The following is a 15,408-nucleotide window of genomic DNA, read 5'->3' as shown; positions in this document are numbered from 1 at the left end:
GGCAGTATAGGTACTTTTCTTTATACGGTACGGTAGATCACTCAGTAGGGAGGGTAGAGGGGGATTAGATAAGGTATAAATTGTTAATTTTATGTATATTCTTGTACGTGTAGGTGTGTTTTTGTTGTGTGTGGGTAGGTCGAGATGTGTGAGTGAGAGAATGAGGGTGTGTACGTATTTCTGGTGTATATGTATATGTTGGTGGTGAATATGTATATGTGAATATGTGTTAATATGAAAGGAAATAAAAAAAAATGTTCACAAAAAAAAGTTAATAGTATAAAAAAGTCCTAATTATACATTTTATTGTAATATTGGACTAATATTAAAAACCGTTCAATAAAAAAAAGATAATTAGTGAACTGATTATTTACGATCAACGTTTGTGCTTTCATTTTGCTCTTCACAACAGTCATTGAATGAAAAGACAGTAACATCAAGATAAAACAGGGTTCCTTCCTATGCATTTCCCATTTCAAAATTCCATACTTTTCTCAGAGTGGATTAGGGTTCAGGCTGCAGGGCTGCTGAGTGACTAAAGGAACGTTTCTGTCAGGACCACTGACACTACGCTAGTAGTGATATGATGGGGCTTCTGTCAAAATGATTTGAAGGCCAGCGTTGTGGAGCGGTTTAATAGAACATTAAAACGTCTGTGTATCGACGGGAATTTGTAGCTGTTAAAAATCTCCACATGCGACTTTTTAATGTTCTATTAAACCGCTCCACAACGCTGGCCTTCAAATCAGTGGCAGTGGCGAAATGATTGATTTTATGTTTTTTCATTACATCTTGAAAATGTTTGTTAAAAAATTCCTTCCCTTGATCCGTCTGTAATTTCTGCGGAATACGCCCCTCTTCGAGTATAGACTCAAACGCCTTAGTAACCTCGAGACCGCTCTTATTCTTCAGCACTCGTACCCACGCATACTTGCTAAACACATCTATACATGTTAGCAAATATTTATTACCGTCATTATCTTTGGAGTATGCTATCATGTCAACGAGATCAGCCTGGAACTGAGCATCAATCCCGTACACCACTACTCTATTGCGTTTGTATTTTATAGGAGCTGTTTTGTGTAATGTGTAAGCATCCTCTCCCGACAACCACTCCGTAACCTGTTTATCGCTTAGACGCACACCACTGTCTTTTAATACAGCGTCTTTCAACCGTTTTTTACAACCCCAAAGAACCAGGGTTGGCCGGTGTATAATAGGCCTTTTTCATAAGCTCCGTCATGTTGTTGATGTATCAACTACGGTGAAAAAATAACGCTTACAAAGGTATGAATAAATCTTTTATTTAATATAATACTGTTACAGTAAAATGAATAGATGCAACACCCAGTAAAATTATTCCATCATATCACATCAAGTAAAATGGTATTAATACATCACACTAAATTTGATATATTTTGGTTAGTAAAATAGAAGGTAATAACATCATAGATAATCTAGCCATAATAGGAAATCACGGCACACCATCAGGTTTTGATCCAGTAAATATTTGATAAACGTTATGGTAATGTCGTTGAGATTCTCCATCATTTCAACAACTCTGTCTGCATCGTCTTCATATTCTCTCGACTGCAGATTCAGCTCCGTACATACATCCACAACATACGTTAACATGCACAAAACATCTATGATACCAATATCGCTTTGTGAATCGCACATCATTTCGACAACCTCTTTTACCATTATACCGGGGGGATCGGGTCCATTAATACATTTTTCAGTCATTTCAGACCATGAACCAGACAATCCTCTTATATGCTCCATCATTTTCTTGAGATTTGCTTCACGTTTGGTGTCTGGACCGCCTGGTCTATCGGGGTAGGTTGCGTCGCAAACCACCTTGTTCATAAGACTCTCCATCTGATCCAGGTAATGTTCTTTAAACATGGATTCCATACAGCTCTTTAAGCTACAGGCAACACCCATGTTGGTGGGGTCTTGTTCACTAGCCATTCACGATTGAGAGACCCTGCCAGAGATCAACGATGTCGTAGACAATGGCCTTGCAGGGTTTGTCCAAAAGTTTAACCCTGATTTCTTCTAGCTTAGCGGCGATGAAGTGCTCGTCTTTTAATTCGTGCAGAATAGTTCCGACTGTTTCTTGAATCCGGTGAGGATGGGATTTTAAACCGCAGCGGGTTAGGACAATCCCGATGATGAAATGCAGATTGGGTTTAAACAGTCTATTGGACAGCTCGTCAAAGTAGGTATCGAAGTAGTATGTAGGGGGGTCAAACAGACAGGAATGTTGTAGCTGGCTAGGGTGGTTTATCGCACACCCTTCACAGTCTTTCTTCAACTTATCTCCGATGAGATGTTGCAGCAACAGCACGACAGTGGCTTTTATGATTTTGAATCCAACTTCGGTGAAGCATCCATCCGTGGCGTCGAAACAGGGTTTGACTGCAAACTCACTACCGCTACATGCATCAGACAGGAAAGTCAGGTTGCGAGCTCCAAGGTCTGTGCCAAATTTATCCAGCCAGTCTTTGTGGGGGTCGGAGGTTCCAGGAGTGTAGGTCAGAATATGGTCGGTAGCGTTGTCGTCAGGAGGTCCAGGAATATAATCGAAAGAGATGCCGCAACTGCACACATGTGCGTGTTCTGAAGCGGCGTCTTCAGCCATGGTTTATAAATGAGACTTGGCGGGGTCTGACTGCGGAGTTTTATGACCATAGTAAATGGGCGGGGCCGGCCACTTGTATCTACCGCTTCGGCTGCATCTCTCAGGGTGGAACAGTTGCACTTTGATTTTACTGTATCCAGCTTGCATGTCGCACCACTTGAACATCTTGTTTATGTTTGAAAAAATACTGCTCAGCAGAGTCACATCGCACCACTTGAACAAAAATTGCATTTCATACATCTCAAGATGCTCATTTTGACGTACGCGTCCTGAATGACTTCCGAGCGTTGTCGTGTCTTTACAACAGAATATGTATACGCAATCATCCGGATTCTTTTTAGTATGGTCGCCGACTACTCGCTATTCGGGGTGGCTCCATTCCACTCGGCAATGTACAATGGTTCATCACCACTATCATTCAGATCCTTCCACACTAGTTTGTAAAATAAAGACCAGTCTTTTTCAGGAAATACTAGACATATGTCTTCTCCCGGTTTAAAATCGCCAGCACTATCACCGGTGTAGAGCATAACAACTCGAGACGGTTTGTGAAATATGTATCCGAATACACGGCCACTATTCATCAGAAATTCGCCTTTACACCAGTCCGTAGTTTCATGGAGAAACTTTGTCAAACTCACATGTCCATGCGGTTTTCTTGGTGCCATAGCTAGACTTTCCATCAGATCATCATTTATCGATCCCTCTGGGGATTTAGGTGAGTATAAATTCTCCATACTTTTGTAAAATCAGAAGCAATGAGTGAGATTCAAGAGTACAACACATCCATTTATACAACCAACTGGTGCTCTGGAATGTGGTGGGACGAGCCCGTTCAAACATAAAATCTTACATCATATCAATGATTCCCTTATAATCACAAGGAGCAGAGATCCCCTTCGAACATAAATCTCACAACATATCAATGATTCCCTTATAATCACAAGGACCAGAGATCCCCTTCGAACATAAATCTCACAACATATCAATGATTCCCTTATAATCACGAGGTCTGACGCATGCCACACCTATTATTCAATTACACGCCAGGTCATACGACACAAGGTCACCACAGGTCAAGGTCACCCAAGGACGCAGGGAGGAGGGGCCGGGTCAAACACAGGGCACGGGGAGGGGGCGGGTCAAAGGTCGTCATGGTTAATTAAAAACCCATTAATCATTTTGACAGAAGCCCCATCATATCACTACTTACGCTTGATTATCAGCAAGATAGTCGGAAACTGTATATTTCTTGTCTATTACCACCCACTTCTACTTCTAACTTTCTACTTCTTTTTTAATATAAAAGCACCAAAAGGCTCCGGGGCAGTTGGATTTTTGGTTAGAAGTGAACTTTTTGAACACTTTAAAATTAGAGTAATGGACAAATCTGTGGAGGACATTATAGGAGTGCACTTTGAACACCGGAATACGAGCTACAACTTTGTGGTGTTCTCTGCCTATTTGTCCCCGGAGGGATCTGTTATAGGGAGAGACTGTGAAGTGTTTTTTGCCCACTTATTGACTCAAGTGTACAGTTTAGAGGCTGATGCGATTTACATCTGTGGCGACTTTAACTGTCGTATTGCTGTTAAAGCAGACTGCATTGAGGGTTTGGACAACATTCCACAAAGAGTGGCGTTAGATTTAGTTTGTAATAGTCATGATGAAACTTTTCTTGATTTTTTGAGAGATTCTAAGTGTTGTATTTTGAACGGCAGGCTAAATGTAAATGATGATAATTTCACCTCTGTTTCAGTTCGAGGCAAAGCCGTTGTAGATTATGTTGTGACGCCTCATACCTGTCTAGAATTTTGCGTTGATTTTTGGTGATTACTGCCACAGACCTTAACAAAAATGCAGTAGTATGTTTGCCTCTTATTGGAGACGGATGTCGTCTACCAGACCATTCCTTAATTCAATTCATCTTTAAAGTGGATATCCAACTAACTAATGAAAATAATTTTTCCGGTACACTTAAAAGGAGACATGGACCATTCCCTGAGACATTTTTAACATCTACTAGCTGCCAAATGGCAGTGCAAGGGCTAGAAAATAAACTAGGGCTCTGCCACAATACTCAGGAGGATGTTGATTAATGGTATGAGGATTTTTGTACATTTATTAGAGGGGAAATAAACTAATGTAAAGATCGCATACCTACTAAAAAATTTTTTAAAGGGTTGTGAAGCCCTTTTGGAATGACCATCTTCAAAAGTTATGGAATGAGCGTACAATAGCAGAGAGAGAATTTCTTAAATGTAAAGTGCCTCAAAATAAACAAGATCTGAGGGAAAATTATAAGCAGAAGCAATTACTCTTTGGTAAATATGTAAGATTCTGTAAAAGAAGGTTTAATAGGGGTCAAGCATTTACAAACTAGTAATTCACAACAATTTTGGAAAGAGATTAATAAATTGGGTCCATACAGAATCAAGGCCATTCCTATGGAAGTTGTTATGGAAAATGGAGTGAGCTGAGAAAAGAGCTCAGAGCTCTGAGAAAAGAACGAGCGGTTAAAAAATGGGAACTGGATTTCTCAACCTTATATTCAGGGCTGACTAACATTGAAGATTTTGACCTTGCTTTCAGTGTTCTATCAGTTCAAGTAAAGGAAAATCTTGAATTAATTATGGGTGATAACAGCCGATCAAATATTTATCTGAATTTTGATATTACCTTGGAATAAGTGAGCATTGCTCTCAATAAGGCCAAGTTGAGGAAGGCTATGGGAGTGGAGGAAATTCCAAAGGAGGTGTTAAAGTCCTTACATCTTAGGCATATGCTTCTTGGTTTATTTAAATTCTGTTTTGATAATGGTATTGTTCCTTCTACATGGTATAAATCAATTATTAAACCTATTCCTAAATCAGCGAAAAATGACCCCCGCATACCTCTGAACTACAGAGGAATCAGTCTCTTAAAGGTGCCATCTGTAAAAATTGAGGTTAAAATATCCCAAAAACGAGCTAAACGCATCAAAAGAATGAGAAGAAATAAGGTTGATGATGTCATTAAAAAATGACAAGTTATAGTGCTGCCGATATATTAACCTGAACTAGAAAAATTGCATTTCCTGCGGAATATGCGTGTGAATGCTTCAAAAGCTTAACTGAAATGCACAAACAAATGCAAAATATTGCTAAACAAGCTGAAATGCAGAAACAACTGCAAAACAGAGCAAAAAAAGCAAAAAAAACTTAATTCAAATGCATTCAATAAGCTGAAAAGCAAAAAAGATCCAAAAAATTGTAGAAAACTAGAAGTTTATTTAGAGAGGTAAAGAGAGGTAGAGAAGTAGAGACACAGGTAAAGAAATAAAGGGGTAGAGAAAGAGACAGAGGTAGAGAAGTAAAGGAGTACAAAAAAGAAAGGTAGAGAAAGATAGATAGATAGATAGATAGATAGATAGATAGATAGATAGATAGATGGATAGATAGATAAATAGATAGATAGATTGATTGATTATAGAAAGAAAGAAAGAAAGAAAGAAAGAAAGAAAGAAAGAAAGAAAGAAAGAAAGAAAGAAAAAGAAAGAAAGAAAGATTAGGTAGAAAGAAAAAGAAAGAAAGAAAGAAAGAAAGAAAGAAAGAAAGAAAGAAAGAAAGAAAGAAAGGATTAGTTAGAAAGAAAGATGGATTTGAAAGGATGAAAAAAGAAAGAAAGGATTAGTTAGAAATAAAGAAATGATTAGTTAGAAAGAAAGAAGGAAAGATAGATTAGTTAGAAAGAAAGACAGATAGATCAGTTAGAAAGATAGATAGTATAGTTAGAAAGAAAGAAAACGATTAATTAGAAAGAAAGATAGATTATCTAGAAAGAAAGAAAGATAGATTAGTTAGAAATACAGATGGATTAGATAGATAGATAGATAGATAGATAGATAGATAGATAGATAGATAGATAGATAGATAGATAGATAGATAGATAGATAGATAGATAGATAGATCATTTGGACACAAAAAGTCAAATAGTTAGACAGGAAGATGGATAGAAGAGGGTAAAAGGAAGAGTAGAAAGGAGAAGAGATTAGGAAAGAAGGGGAGAATAGGAGGACAGGAGGAGTAGAGGATTGGAGGAGGAGAAGAGGAGGGAAGAGGGAGGGATAACAGGAGAAGTAGAAGCATAAAAGCAACAAAAACTTGTAGTATTCTTCAGAAAAGAGCTGAGTGACTGTCCACCAGTGATGCGCGGGTCAATGTATAAACAACCCGCAACCGACCGACGTTTTCAGCTACCCGCCCGCAACTCGGACCGCAAAAAAAAGTTAAAAAAAAAAACATTGTACCCGACCCGCTTCCTGACCGCATTTTTTTAAAGTAGTAAATGCTCATCGGAGCGTTATTGGGCCATATAGACGTGTAACAACACAGCATCGCAAGAAGACGTAGGCCTACACATAACAAAGGCAAAGCCAGCACTTTGGTCATCATCTTTCATTATTTCAGCAAATGTCTCCCACACTTTCACCCTTTTATTTGTGTATTTGCGGAGCTTCCACTCCCCAGTCTTCACCTTTTCTCTTGCCGCCTCCATCTCTCTGCAGACTGTAGTGATCATCGTAGACATGGCCGGTTCGTGAACGAATCGTTCTTTTGAACCGGTTCTTTTTAGTGAACCGGTCGAACCAGTACACTCGAACTGAATCGTTCGAAACAGTTCGCGTCTTGCGTCAGTGCTGATCCACAAGTTACTAAAGTTACTCACTTTCAGACATGCCTGACAGTCGCCCCTCCGAATCGAAATAAATCAATATCCTGAATTATATTTTACTCCAGTAACTCCAACAGTTCACTGAACCGAGACAAGTTGGTGCCACTGTTGTGTTGCGTATACCGAACGCACAGGGACAGCGGTTCTCGAATCACTAGTATAGAACCGAGAACTGTTTAGACTGAGCTTGTGTGTTATCTTCATGCCAGTTATTCAGCCAATAATGAGTAGGGCTGTATATTTCATCAAAAACTGTGTCTAGTACTATATACAAATGTTTAATTGGCATCTTTTTTCAAACGACCCGACCGACCGCGACCCGAATATCATTAAAAATATTTTTGGATGACCCGTAACTGCGGGTAACCGCGGGTGACAGCAGGCACCCGCTCATTTCAGATCAACCCGCGCATCACTGCTGTCCACCAATCAGAACACAGGACCAATTATGTGTGTCTCCCTTTGATCTTTGCTAATCAGCATCACCTGTGCAATCAGCTTTCCTATTTAGACAGAGGCCAAAATTGCTGATACTTGGCCTTGAACAAACCTCCCTAAAGACAAAACTATAGGTTGTATCGGCACAATGACCTGACGGTGAGCGAGACAAGGCCTTTGTGAACGATGTGATGTATTTTTTGTGTGGATAGAGTTTTGAAAAAAGGGACCACTTTGGCGAGTTGAAAAACTGGTCCGTAATGCTCTGATCACTAAAGTTTGACCTGAATTTATAATTGCTGCCAATGGAGGATTGTCTGTCACTCTTGTCCTTTGGAAGGACACAGAGAAAAAACTATAAGTCTGAGGGATTTACTAAACACACGAGAGGAACCACAACAAAAATACCTACGTTTCAAGTATAATTTCATGCCCAAAGTGTGAAAATTGTGGCCAGGCCAGCGATTTAAAAATTATTTTTTAGCATTAGTTTTCAAGCTGGCTCACTCTAGCTTATGACATCACATGCTCTAGCTCTGAACAGTCTCTCTCATCCGCTCCCATTATAATTTCAGAAACGGCTTGAAAAACATCATGAGACTAAAGTAGAGATTGTGAAAAAAGTATAATAGATATCAAAAAGTTGAATACAACTTTAATAGCTTACAAATTTCTCAACATTTTAAAGTTTAAATGACAGAAATAGCTGAAAGTATGCCGAAGTAGTAGGCTTTGAAAGCAGAAAGAGCATAAAGCAGAATTTGAAGAATTCTCCATTGACTTCCATGTTAAAAAAATGCACAAAAGCTTAATAATTTAAAAAGTATAAAGGTTATAAAAAAGAATAATAATAGCACACATGTCCTTGAAAAGCTGCACATTTTGATACTTGAATGGTTTTTGTAGCACAAAGTAGAGAGGAGAAGAAAACGACCGAAAAACGTACGGAAGAATACGGAATAATAAAGATTTGGATAACAATAGTGTGAATGCTTGAAGCATTCACACTAATTAGCATGCTAAATTACTAGCCCCGGCCCGGCAGGTGCCGTAATACCAGTTTCGGCCATGGGAGGCGGTATGCGGGCAGACAACATTACCACCAGCCAAACTGCAATAGACGAGTAAGTCGCGCGGCTTGTGTGTACTTGAACCTGATGTCAGTCGTGTGGAAATACAGCCCACTACTACATTTCAGTTCAGGGAAGAGTTAAAAAAATGATTGGTCGATATTATGCATGAGGAATACATTTTGGTAAGTTGTAACATACTGTATCTTTCAACAGTGTTCGTGTTCTTTTACCAGATTAGATAGTAGAGATGATCGTTTACGTGCGTTAGGGATCTGTCGTGTAAAGCGCCAAAACTGTATTTATTGTTTGAATTGCGTAATAAAATGAACAGAATCTGAGAGCTGACATCGGTCTCCGTGTCCTTTTCTGTGCATGACAAAATTGATGTGTGGCGTGAGAGTGTGTGAAAAGTGTTGTGAGAGCAGCTCTGAAAGGCGCTAGCTTGGTCCACATCAGGGAATGCTGTCTGTCAAATTAATTAAAACTAATGATAAAAATGTAATATGAACAAAACGAATACCATAAAACTAGAAATAATAGCCTGGGCTTTAATTTTCCCATATCGTTGAAATGCACCGACTTGTCTATGAGACGGCCTTTATTATTTAGTATTGAGATGTTGTTCATTTAGTCTCTAATCTCTGAAAATCTCCAAATGCTCCACGTGAATCTGCGGCCTTCCAACCTTTTACTATCATGTCAATTGATTTGATTACAGTTTTTCTCAATTGCTAAAACACAATTTCTGAAACATTGCTCCATTTTCTGAAAACATTAAACACAAAACCTTATCTTCAAGCACTATTTACAAAACCTCTGATTCCTCTTGCAAAATGAAACTTTCGCCTCAAAACAGTTTACCTGTGTTCAAAATAGGGCTGGGCGATATATCGAACGATATTGAATGCGCATCTAATCAGTAAAGCCGGTTCCTTGATTAGCAGTAAATCACCTTCACCTGCTTTCAGATGGAGCGGCATTCACTACAAAGAGCCGTAGATCACTGACAAGCTGAGCCATATCGCGTTAATATCGAGGACATATCGATATCGATATTTAATGCGATATGGCTCAGCTGGTCAGTGAACTACGGCTCTTCGTCACGACAAAATCTCCCGTGTTAAACTAACACACCTGGAGTGTATATGAGTCCGCACTCAAGAGTGTTAAAGTTAATTAAATAATTAAGTGATTAAATGAGTGATGATTGAGCATTATTGAAGACACCTAAAGCAGAATCACAAGGAAAAAATCTAAAATTTTAAGCCACCGTTATGGAGATGAGTGTTTGCTTTAGTTGGGCTCTTCACCCTTATATTATTAACTTTATATTTTAATTTGCTGCTGCATCTGAGTTATATCTATCAGATGAACAAAAATAAACAATATTAAAATGATTGTGGTCATATAAAGACATTTATCATTTGAAATTTATCTCATTATATATAAAATTTATAATAACATTTATTTATAAATTTATTTATAAAATTTATAACATATAATTTATTATGTTGCTTAGTGTATGACTTGATTCTGAATAAATGTCCAGAATGTTAAATATAATAGACAGTTTTCTCAAAAGTTGCTTAAAAGAAAAAAACCTTTCCTTTAGGCACACACAGACCTCAAGATTCAGTCAATGCTTCTCAACAACGGTGACGAGTAGAATATTCAAGTAGGAAAAGTAAATTACATCGACAATTCAGATCATAATTTATTCAAACCGCAATGCATGATGGGAGCCATTAATGAGTTGTGATGGGTGGCAACAATGATTAATATCGCCACCACAGTTGAGATAGACAGGCTGATTATTGATCTCTGTGTTTCTAAATAAGCATGAAAGTGATTTGATCAGAATAATATTTATTAATTATTTTAGGTTATAAGAAAATACAGATATGCAGTACAATCACTAAAATGTTGCTAACAAGTTAAGCCAAATCATCTGAAAAGTTTCATTTTACAGATCACAGCATGTCAAAACAAATCCAACACTAAAAGATCAAAGATGTCTTATTTGACTGTTATTAATCAATAACAGCCGACACAAAATTTAAAGTGTAAGTATAAGGGTCAAGAGCCCAACTAAAGCAAACACTGATCTCCATAACGGTGTCTTACAATTTGTGATTTTGTCCTTCAGCGATTCTGCTTGTTATCATCAGGTGTCTTCAATAATGCTCAATCATCACTAAATTAATCACTTAATTATCTCATTAACTTTAACACTCATATCGTCCATTTGAAAGCATGTGAAGGTGATTTACTGCTAATCAAGGAACCGGCTTTACTGATTAGATGCGCATTCAATATCGTTCGATATATCGCCCAGCCCTAAAATCAAACACTGCTCTCAAAACAGTTTTACCTGTGTTCAAATTCAAACACTGCTCTCGAATCATAAACAAAGTGATCAAAATGCTATACACTATCAAGCAGTCAGTAAACAATACACCAAACAATTTAAAACACATTGTTCAAAACATATAGTTCTCAGGGAGAACTATGTGTCAAAACAAATGAATCTCATATAAAAAAAATCATATTTTTTCATTGTACAGTCTACAGCAGTGCACTGTACTACAGTATATGATATATATACGAAATAAGGGACACAAATGAAAGGAGTAAACATGTGATCAATTTGCTTCTTGTCTTTGGCCTGGGTCATGCCAGAGCACTTCGTCAACATCACAAGCAATATTGTCCCTTGCCCCCCTCCTCCTCCTCCTCTTCTTCTTCCTCCTCCTCTTTCTCACCCTCCTCTTCCTCCTCTTTCTCTTTCTTGCCCTCCTCCTCCTCCTCCTCCTTCTTGCCCTCCTCCTCCTCGTCACCCACCTCGCATATGCCCTCTTCCTCTCACATTGTTTTTTCTATCCATTCTCAGACTTTCTCCTTTCTACCTTCAACAACCTCTCAGTTCAGTTTGCTCTCTGAACTAGCTAATATTGGTTGTCACATTATTTGAAACAGGTTGAATCAGTTTTGAGTGGTTGTGTTCAATCAAATGATATGTTTTTTATTGTATTTGATTGTTGCCACTTGTGTTTACCAGTATGGATGACATGTGCATTAGAGTGCAGAATGTGTTTTGAGAATGAGAATGTGTTCAGAGTTTTGCTGAAAAGTCTAAGTGAGATCTGCAAATTGTGTTTTACCATGAGAAAAATGTTTACGGTATTGACAACAGACTTCATAATTAGCTAAATGAGTTCAGGCAACTGAGAACTTTGTTCAGCCAATGGATTTTAGTGTTTTAGCAATTGAGAAAAACTGTAATATGCATGAGGGAGACAGAGCAACACAGCGCTCGCCCATGTTGTTTGAAGACATGAGTGTGCGCGCGGCCTCAGAGGTATTTCTGGAGGTATACTGCCCCCATCTGGTATGGAATATGGTGTATGATTTGATTTTAAAGTGTGTATGTCAGGTTAAATTTGTAATTATGATTAACACAAAATAGTTAGGGGAAAAACACGTTTGTCAAGTTGGTGTATTGTTTTGTATGTTTTTCGATACCTAAAGGCAGAATATAAGATGAAAAAGTTCGTTATTTTCAGTACTCACTTAAAACTGCTCCTCCCCCCAATCGAATCACTGATGTCATAAGAGGGAGACGTCTCCCCAGGTCGCTGAGAGTGAGTCAGTGAGCTGTGTTGGTAATTGTACGAATGATAGAGCGAGAGAATTATTTGATTAGGACATTTATTTATTTAGTTATTTAAGTTAGGTAGTTAGTTAGGTATACGCAGAAAACAGGTTTGCCAACCGCAATTAAACCCTAAAGAAGAAGAAGAAGAAGAAAAAGAAGAAATGTATATATGCAGGCGTATTATCACGATGGTGAATTACTGCGTTTGTACTGGGTGCAAAAACACCGTTAAAACCGGTCACAGAGTCCACTTTTTGATGACAGCCGCGAGACTAGCTCTCAGAATATCAGCACTTCGGCAAACCTGACTGTGGCGAGGGGGCGTGAGTCTGTAGCGGCTGCGGGAGAGAAAGGACGGAGCCGCACGGTGAGATTAGTAGATCAAGTGCAGATGATGAACACCTGAGTTTGATTGCAGTAATTTTCCGTGGAGAGACCGTATATAACCGGCGAATGAGAGAGCGAGAGAGAGTTGGACTGGGACTTCACGCGGCTACTGCAACCGAGACTGAGAAGCAAGTGTTGAATCGCGTGTTTGTTTATGGTGGCGAATGCGCTACTGTGCGCCTTGTTTCTTTTTTGTTTTTTCTGAATAAACGAGTCCCAGTCACGCCGACCCTGTCTTCTTTCCACATACTGAACCTCTCCACACTGACCTATTCTGATAGGCTACCGCACATCTCTACCACGTATCTAACAGTAACGTAATTCCGCATTAATTAATTTGCACGCGAGTTTTATTTATTTTAACCCTGTATTCTCCGTGTAAATTCATGCACCGAACCGTGACGGCCGTACGTTTCGGTTCAATACGAATACATGTACCGTTCCACCTCTAAGTTATGCCTATACTTACCAAGACACCTGACCAACTCTCCACTGGTTCTCTTCACACCAGATATTTATGTTTCTTCGATAGGAATTATTTAAATTTCTGTTTGGTTCCTCATCTGTCTCACGCCTGGGAGGCTCAAAATTGTAAGGTTGTGGCCCATCGGAGGTTTGAGGGGGATTTTGGATCTCCTCAGACTCAAAACTCTCCATACTTGAATAGAACGTTTTTGTCACATCTCCCTCTTATGACATCACATGCAGCTCCACTGTGTTTTAAAAATATGATCTTGACAGAAATGGCTATAAAGCTTAATGTAGGGCAATTACAGTAATAATTTTAATGATAATTACATTTTCACTCATACATCTAAACATTATTTAATATATCTAAAAAAAAATTTTAACCTGACATACACACTTTAAATGCCAGAGGGCACCTTTAAGTACTGTTTATACAATCTACTCTATTATTTTAAATGCCAGATTAAGTCATTTTTTGGAAACAACAGAGCATCTTGTAGATGAACAAAATGGATTTCGAAAACGCCGGGTATGTATTGATCATATTTATATAATTTCAACAATTTTCAGAACCAGGCTAACTGAAAACAAACCCACTTTTGTTTGTTTTGTGGATTTTAAAAAAGGAATTTGATTGGGTGGATAGGGATTTGTTAAGTTTAAAGCTTCTCCAGGCAGGGGTTGATGGGAAGTTCTACTGGGCATTAAAGTCCCTGTATGCAGACTGTATGGGATGTGTTCAGGTGAATGATGAGCAGACTGAGTGGTTTCGTATCCCCTTTGGTGTAAAACAGGGGGATATTTTGTTCCCAAGCCTGTTCTCTCTGTTTATAAATGATTTAGCTCTTGAAATTAAACATCTAAACTTAGGGGTGTGCCTAGACAGTATCATTGTTGGCATTCTACTCTATGCTGATAATTGGTGCTGTAGATGGAGACTTGTTATAAATCAAGCAAAAACGCAAATTATTCATTTCAGGAAAGGTGGTACTTCACGAAGCACGAAAGTTTTTAGGTTTGGGAATACCGTTCTAGAGTATGTAACCCAGTATAAGTATTTAGAATTTGTATTTGATGAATTTATGTTGTTTGAGTTAAAATCCTAGCTGCTGCAGCCAGTAGAGGTTCTGTGATAAACAAGTTGAAAATCTGTAAAGATCTTGGTTATGGAACATTCTCCCAGTTGTATGCTGCCTGTGTGTCCCCTGTGTTAAACTATGCTGCCGGGGTGTGGGGTGTGGGGGGCGTGCAGAGCCCAGCCTTGAACGCTGTAGAAAATCGTGCAATTCGTTGCTTCCTGGGGGTTCATAAGTTTGTCCCAGGGCTGGCAGCGCTGGGTGATATGGGCTGGGTTCCTGGATCAATCCAAAGGAAATGTGAAATGGTTAGGCTGTGGAATCGACTTGTTAATATCTCGCTGAAAATAGAGTAACAAAAAAAGTTTTTCTGTGGAGTAAGAAAAAGTCCATCTGGGCTGCAGAGGTCCAGACTATTTTTGCTGATGCACAACTGCAGTATGTATTCTTTAATAATTTACACTGTAGCACTAGCATCAATAACATTAAAACCAATTTAATGTCAAATTTTGAACAGAAATGGCTAACTGGGATCATGGCTAAGCAAAGTTAAGGACTTATTTACAAATTAAAGATGTATATGAAACAGAGTTATATGTAAAGGCAAATTTGACAAGGATTCAACGATCTTTGGTGGCTCAGCTGCGAACTGGCATCCTTCTCCTGGCCTTAGAAACTGGTAGGTTCACTTGAACTCCTGAAGAGGACAGACTCTGTCGATTGTGTGAGTTAGGAGAGGTTGAAAATGAAACTCATTTTGTGTTATATTGCCCACGGTATGATGATTATAGAAATGCATTATTTGGAGAATTGTTTGTTAAAAAGCCTGAAATGTTCTGGATTAGTGATGACGACAAGATGAAATGGTTGTTCAATGGGCTATATGCACAGCTTCACTACTTCCTGAACTTCAGCCAGCTCCTTGTTTCCTGTCTGCCATTATTGGCCAAA

The 15,408-nt window shown here is 38.7% G+C and overlaps 1 protein-coding gene across 1 annotated transcript in view; it reads left to right on the top strand.

Annotated features, from left to right (window-relative positions):
• Positions 1-15,408, top strand: part of LOC148997648 (NACHT, LRR and PYD domains-containing protein 3-like) — an 85,527-nt gene that overhangs the window by 39,442 nt on the left and 30,677 nt on the right. The gene's annotated exons all lie outside the window — the stretch shown is intronic.

This window comes from Pimephales promelas, chromosome 2, assembly GCF_988280905.1.
Source record: "Pimephales promelas chromosome 2, fPimPro1.hap1.1, whole genome shotgun sequence".
NCBI lineage: Eukaryota > Metazoa > Chordata > Actinopteri > Cypriniformes > Leuciscidae > Pimephales > Pimephales promelas.
This window is presented reverse-complemented; position numbering and strand designations above follow the sequence as displayed.